Genomic DNA, 6,476 nt, shown 5'->3' on the forward strand with positions numbered 1-6,476 from the left:
TAAAAGCATCTTCTAAATCAACACAAGTCAATTGAATATAATCACCTTTGTTGTTGTTGTTTTGAATAAAATAAAAGCATCTGCTGAAATGTGAGCAGAATAGAACTGAAGTCTCATCATGACCTGTTACTGTGGACGCAATCATAAGTGCAGTTTTCAGTGTATTGTTTATTTATTTTTTGGCCATGACCTTTTGCATGCTCCCTAATGATTAATCATCTCATTTACAGTCAGAAGCATGTGCAGTGTTTAGTTGGATACTGTACATTGAGGTCTTGAACCGCACAGGGATCCGTTGAGCCAATCAGATTCAAGTAGGCGTGCCTTCGGATTCTTCCGACCAATCGTTGCGCAGTGGGCGCGGCTTCGCACCGGCGTTGTAAACAGTGTAAAGCAGGGCTCTGGAGGTGTGTATAAATATCAGTGTGCCGCCCGTGCTGTCTTATGAACTCATGCCGCGCATCAGCTGCTTGTAGTCCGCACTGTTTCCGTGGAGCTGACGGCAATCTGCTCACGCTACAGGTTGGTCTGCACTTCTGGACCTTTATCTTTGTGGATTTTGAAACTCATGAATGATGCCACTGTATACTTTCAAGTGCACTTGAGTGAGACAAGTGCGCTTTGATTTCTGCGATCTGTATCTCACTAGTTGCGGTGCGCGGCGTCAAAGTGCGTCTTTTCTCATTTCGTGCCATCCGTTACGCGCTCGTGTGTTTTATCCAGTGCCATTTTTGCGTAATGTCAACCAAACCGGCGCGTTTTTGCAAGCAAGACCGGCCAGGCATTGAACAGAGAAACCTATTCCAGTTATGTGAGTTTGTGGCAACATGCTTCGCCGGTGCAAGTTCAGACAAAAACAGCATTAACAGCTCGCGATGCGCATCATTTCACCTGAGCGCCCGAGCAACATCAGCACCTGATCGATTTGACAGGTTCATCTGATTCCGAAACTGACAGATTGCTTTCTTGCATTCTCATGTAATAACGCTTAGATATGTAATGTGATATGAGAATGTGGTACAGTAATGTGCAATAGTGTAATGGACTTCACTGAGTGTGATGTATTGTGTAGAATCACTATAATATTGTGAAGGATAATATATTGTGCTATAGTGCAAAATAGTATAGTATGGTATAATACAGTATAATGTGGTATCATAGTGTGATACCTCAAATATAAGCATGCACCTTTACCTTTCCCACGACTCCCGGAAAGTAGGACCCTGTGAAGAATGACAGTTTCCACCCATTTCATCATCATCTTGGAAATCAAGGTATGTAGTGCTTTATTACCCTCTACTGTGCATGTGACAATATTAAAATGCATACTTACAGTGGATATGGTGTGTAAACCAGAAAGAATTAGATCCACATTCCACCCATTCGATTGTGATGTGATGCTTTACGGTGTCAAAGACAAAAGATGATTTCCATACTGCAAAAACTGTGAAAAAAAATCCTTGTTATGGCATCTCCGCCTTTGTGGTCACCAGACGACTGGCATGGGACCAAAGGCAGAAGTTCATGTGTGGAATTCATTACATGCAGCAAGTGTACGCAGACTCTGCTGTGTCCAAACAATGCAGACTGGCAGCAAGTTGTTTTCGTGCATCTGTGAAATAACAGCCCCTCGCATGTGGTGCCCAGCAAGTGGGCAGTTGTTTTATTTCATGCACCATTCATCAGCCACTAAATGGTGTGTGAAATTGTAGAGGGCAGATATTTCTCTCTCAAGATATGCTGTGCGAGAGGGTGGGAGTTTATTTATTCACTTAGACTACTTGTTAGTGGAAACAAGTAGAATGAAACCTTGTCAAAGTGTTATTCCTTGGTGCATAATTCATGTAGTGTGTGCAATAGGAGTGCTATTGCTATTTTAGTATTTACTAATATTTTGAATTATATTTTTTTTATATGTAAAATTTTTATTTTTTTGCTGTTCTTGTTTTATTAGTTTTTTTTAAATTTAGTTTTAATTACATTTTTAGTTGTATTAATTTTAGTACTTCCCCAGCTAACAAGGAACGTTCTCATAATGTTTTAGCAAGGTTCTCTCAAAGTTCTGAACTAACGTTCATTTGTTGATTTGACGTTTGTATAAAGTTATCTGGTCTTTCCTAACATTCTCAAAACGTTAACACAAAAACGTTAATAGAATGTTTTATTCCTGAAGTATTTTAGTTGGACGTTCATTTAACGTTTCAAAATTTCCAGAAAACATTCAAAAACAACATTCCCATAATGATTGCATGTTCCCTTAACGTTCATATAACCAAGAAAAAAATATTTAAAAAAGGATGTTTTTTTGAACGTTCAGTTTTCATAACTTAATAAAACGTTCTGAGAACATATTTTTGTTAGCTGGGTCAGCTTAAATGATATTTTATTTGTGCTATAGCAGTGCTTATAAAACAAAAAAAACAAAACAAAACCAGAATATCATAGAGACTTTGGGTTTTGCACGGAAAAGAACATTGCAAACAGTGATGTTCCGGTGTCCAGATTTTCATGCCGATCTGTATGATGGCAGCTCCCCATGCTTGAACTTGAAACGGTGGCATGCACTTTTGAACGCAGTCCAACATTACAGCTCTGCAGAGCTGGATGTTTTATTGAGAGCTTTCAGCTAGTAGTAACTCGTGCATTGTGGGCAGGGGTCTTGTGTGCGAGTGTCAGTTATTTCAGGCTGTTCATTAAACACCTATGAGATGTAATGACTGGCTTCAGACTGACCTAGTTGAAGACAGGTGGAGGCGGACAGATGTCCTGTTGTACTGTGTGTGCATGTATGCACGTGAGTTTAGGACACGGTGTTCAAATTTGGCCAATAACTTCCTATTGCAACAGCCTTTTAGTCAGGTGTACGCCTGTCCTGTCTTGAAATGAGCTTTCTAGGTTGTAGAGCGTTCCAGCTTGGTCAGTTTTGAGGTTCTATTTCAGTTAGTATGCTGCTTTAGTTAGTAGAGAGCAAGGTGGCTCATAGGTTTTGGAACAAAGCCCTCTGTATTCCCAGTGCATGTGTCTCTCTCTTATTCTCTCTCTTTCATCCTTTCTCTCGCCTCTGGGCTAAATCTAGGTCTGAGTTATAAAACAGCTTGTAGCTACAGTCCACAACCTGACCTCAACAGATAAAATCCTTGAAATATCACTGAAGTCTTATGAAAGCGTGCATGTTGCAGCACCTTATCACCAATGACTCACTTGTTTCAAGAAAAATGTCATAAATGGTGTATCAAAAGCATTGTGAACCTTTAGTTCATGACTAACATATGAAGTCATTATTTGCTTGAAGCCCATCATATCAAACCCATGTGTAATTATGAAAGGAGTAGTTCACAGAAAAAATAACATTCGGTCGTTATTTACTGTTGTTCCCAATCTGTATGCTGTTATTTTTTTTCAGTGGAACACAAAGGATGAATGTTTGAAGAATCTTCATACAGTTCTTTTACACATAATGACAGTTCTTTATAGTTACCACGACTGTCAGGCAGTGTTCTTTTGGTATTATTAATAATGTGTACTATTATGGTGTTTAGTAATATTTTAAATGATGTTTTAGTAATTTTGTTTTGTGCTTTTGTCATTTTTTTAGCTTTAATTTATTTCAATTGAGGTAATTTTAGTACTTCAACTTATTTTATTTCAGTTAGTTGACCATTTTTTTCATTTTCATTTAAGTTGTTTGTTTGCTTGTTTTTTCAAGTTTTAGTTTTTAATCTAGTATTTATATTTTGCTTTATTTAAATGAACAGAAACACTATTTTTAATAGTTGTAGTATTTGTTAACAAAAACAATACTGCTGTCAAGCACCAAAAAGAATAAAAAAAGCACCTAAAGTTCAAATTGTTAGATAAAAAGTCACAATTACCTTTTTTTTTTTTTTTAATTCTGTGGCGAAAATGGACTTCCATAATATAGTGCACAAGTCGTATGGACTTCTATGGATTTATTTTTTTTTTTACATATATATTGTCAAAAAAATGAAAAAGAACAATTCTTCAAAATGCCTCTCCTTTTGTGCTATATGGAAAAAAAATAACAACAGCACAGAATTTTCAACTCTTTGTTTATTTATAGCTAGCATGCAATTGTATTCATAAATAAAGCTGTCACACGCCAGCCCACAGTGCACCTGTCATGTTTTGTATGTCTAGTGCGTCTGTGAACACACATTTGGCCGAAATATATTCAATGTGGCAAGACGCCATTGTGATGAAAATTTTTAATTTTGATTCAGCAGATGTGAAGATTATCAGTCAATAACCACTTACATTTCAGTCTATTCCTCACACTAACTTATTACATGGCTTCATATAGTATGGAATCCTGTTTTTGAAAAATAAAAAAGGTAATTGCAATTTATAATCTCACAATTCTGTGTTTATATCTCAGAATGTTCTGATATAAACTCAGAATTCCAAGATATAAACTTAGAATTGCGGAATATAAACTCAGAATTGCAAGAAATAAACTCACAATTGTGACTTTTTTCTCAGAATTGCGAGAAACAAAGTTCAAATTGTTAGATAAAAAGTCACAATTACCTTTTTTTTTTATTCTGTGGCGAAAATGGACTTCCATAATATAGTGCACAAGTCGTATGGACTTCTATGGATTTTTTTTTTTTTTTTTACATATATATTGTCAAAAAAATGAAAAATAACAATTCTTCAAAATGCCTCTCCTTTTGTGCTATATGGAAAAAAAAATAACAACAGCACAGAATTTTCAACTCTTTGTTTATTTATAGCTAGCATGCAATTGTATTCATAAATAAAGCTGTCACACGCCAGCCCACAGTGCACCTGTCGTGTTTTGTATGTCTAGTGCGTCTGTGAACGTGTCTGATATTTCCAGTGCGTCTGAGCTTTGGCTTTGGCCTGCTGCAGTCGGGGGGATTGCGGCGTTCATCCACATAATGTCATGACACTTACTTCAGCTCATTTCCATGTAAATGAATAACTACACGGGATGTGGAATATTGACATGAATATTGAAAGCAGCGAGAAGATGGCAAGTGAATGTAACGATTTATATCTACAAGAGAGCCCATCTCCATTTATCACGGAGTTGGAGTCAATTGAAACGTGTAAACGAATTTGATTTTCTTCTTATGTGCATGCAATTTGATAGATGGGTTAATTTGTGCTTGAGGTGTAAATGGAGGGTCTGTTAAGATTTGCTAATTGCTTAATTCTAGGCTCTCAAAAGCCATACCTGTGTGCTGTCAAGGGTTTATAGCTGCATTTCACTGCCAGATTGTAGGGCTGATTGAACTATACGTCTCAAGAGGCTATGAATTGCATAGCTGTTTTAAAAACAGACGACTTGTGGTTGTAACTTTATAAAATGGTGGCAATAGTCAAGTCACCTTATTTTATATAGAGCTTTATACAATACTGATTGTGTCAAAACAGCTTTACAGTGTCAAACAGGAAAATAGTTTGTCAATAATGCAAGAAGACAATAACAAAGAGTAATTTTTCCGGCTAAAGTCAGTTCATTGATGATTCAGTGATGGTCTGGCCTGTTCATAACACAACAGGAATTCCTCCATAACAAGGCAAATCAGTGATTTAAATAACCGGGCATATCTAGATTACCCCTGAAGATGAATGGCTTCTTTGGTCGCCTTGTATAAACAATTTGATTTCGGCCATATGCATGTTACAAAGCACGTTAGGGCATACAAGCATCTGCGCGTTTACAAGATCGATGAAAATCACCCTGATGAAATTTTTCACCTTGATCATAAACGGACCCAGTAGCATGAAGAAGCTGCATGTGTGCGTTCATTACTTATGACCAAAGATCGCTCAAATCCATCCCGAAGAGCCTCAAGGTTATGAATTTGCAGGTGTATCCTGACAGCACTATATCTCTCGGATGGCGTATAATCTCTCGGTTCACGAAATGAACAGCAGGTTTGTCAACCCTGACGCCTGACAGAATGTAGAGTAATTCATTGGCTGTCAGAAGGCAAGCAACAGTCTTGTTTTCAGACTGTCTCATGTTTTACCAACAAATAGTTTCAATTGAAGAAGCTTGAGGAACACCAACAGCTCTTGAAATTGAAATAAAATAGGAGTCCATTGGCCTCCATTCGGGAAATGCATTTTTGGCAGTGAAGACTTTTGATGAGTCTTGCGGTGTCATCTCCAAACAAGTCGTAAAACTAAACACCTCTGTCATCTATCTATCTATCTATCTATCTATCTATCTATCTATCTATCTATCTATCTGTCTGTCTGTCTGTCTGTCTATCTGTCTGTCTGTCTGTCTGTCTGTCTTCTATCTGTCTGTCTGTCATCTATCTATCTATCTATCTGTCTGTCTGTCTGTCTGTCTGTCTTCTATCTGTCTGTCTGTCATCTATCTATCTATCTATCTGTCTGTCTGTCTGTCTGTCTGTCTTCTATCTGTCTGTCTGTCATCTATCTATCTATCTATCTGTCTGTCTGTCTGTCTGTCG

At 37.4% G+C, this 6,476-nt stretch overlaps 1 protein-coding gene across 1 annotated transcript in view; it reads left to right on the forward strand.

Moving 5' to 3' along the window:
• Positions 1–435: 435 nt before the first annotated feature.
• Positions 436–6,476, forward strand: part of cemip (cell migration inducing hyaluronidase 1) — a 132,179-nt gene continuing 126,138 nt past the window's right edge. Inside the window, exon 1 of the mRNA XM_016280405.1 lies at positions 436–522. The gene's annotated coding sequence lies outside the window, so the exon portion shown is untranslated. The remainder of the gene's footprint in view (positions 523–6,476) is intronic.

This window comes from Sinocyclocheilus grahami, unplaced genomic scaffold, assembly GCF_001515645.1.
Source record: "Sinocyclocheilus grahami isolate Dianchi unplaced genomic scaffold, SAMN03320097.WGS_v1.1 scaffold140.1, whole genome shotgun sequence".
Taxonomy (NCBI): domain Eukaryota; kingdom Metazoa; phylum Chordata; class Actinopteri; order Cypriniformes; family Cyprinidae; genus Sinocyclocheilus; species Sinocyclocheilus grahami.